The sequence below is a fragment of the Helobdella robusta genome (genome assembly GCF_000326865.2).
Source record: "Helobdella robusta unplaced genomic scaffold HELROscaffold_14, whole genome shotgun sequence".
Lineage (NCBI taxonomy): Eukaryota > Metazoa > Annelida > Clitellata > Rhynchobdellida > Glossiphoniidae > Helobdella > Helobdella robusta.
In genome coordinates this window covers 420,438-421,494 of record NW_008703782.1, presented here as the reverse complement: position 1 = coordinate 421,494, position 1,057 = coordinate 420,438, and the positions used below count along the sequence as shown (strand labels likewise).

The window sequence follows — 1,057 nt, the reverse complement described above, 5'->3', positions numbered from 1 at the left end:
AAATACTATCTCTATGGAGTTTGTTGGTTAGGGAATTTTTACCTGTTTTTTTCTTATTTTTAGTTTATTTTTATTATAATTTTAGTTTATATAATTATATCATATCACGAATAATAATAATATAATAATAATCATAATATAATCATAATATTATAGTAGTAATAATAACTATGGCAACAAACACTTATGCCATTATTTCAGATTGCATGTGTGCTAATATGTAAGCTTCCTGATTTTTGTTTAATTGATATTTACTTTTTTAAATTTACATACACATACATACATACATACATACATACATACATACATACATACATACATACATACATACATACATACATACATACATACATACATACATACATACATATATACACAAACAAAACTAGACCATAGTAGAATTGAATGGATAAATGAACTGATGGATGGATGGATGGATGGAAAAGTGGTTGAATGAATAAATAAATAAATAATCTAATAGCTTCAGATTAGATTTGTGCCTTTTTTGTATGTATGTATGTTCTGTATGCAAGTGGGTATGTGTGTATGTATATGTGTTTATACATGCATGTGTGTGTTTGTGCATGTATGTATGTGATATTGTTTATAATGATGGTAATAGTGATGACTATTTATATTGTCAATATTAGCAGAATGGTAATATAATATTGGTAGTTTAGAAAACTGCATGAATAGTTTTAATAGTAGCAGCAGCAGTTGTAGTAGAAGCGGTAGTAGTAGTAGTTGTAGTAGTAGTAGTAGTAGGTGCTTGTAATGGTAGTAGTTACAGTATTAAATAAAAGTACTGAAAATACTGTATTAAAATAATACTTCTACTATTTGGTAGTAGTTTTGTGTGGTAGTATTAGTAGTAGTAGTAGTAGCAGCAGCAGCAGCTGTAGCAGTTTAGGCAGAACTAGTAGTAGTAGCAGTAGTAGTAGTAGTAGTAGTACAGAAGTGCATGTATTAATTACAGAAATGGTTTTAGATGTGATTCCATGTCGTGATGCTCTTGATAATGATGACGATGATGAGGATGGCGATGATGATGATGAAG

General features: G+C 28.8%; 1 protein-coding gene across 1 annotated transcript in view; it reads left to right on the top strand.

Annotated features, from left to right (window-relative positions):
* HELRODRAFT_168671 (hypothetical protein) overlaps nt 1-1,057 on the top strand; it is a gene marked incomplete at both ends in the record, with an annotated part of 6,439 nt that overhangs the window by 439 nt on the left and 4,943 nt on the right. The gene's annotated exons all lie outside the window — the stretch shown is intronic.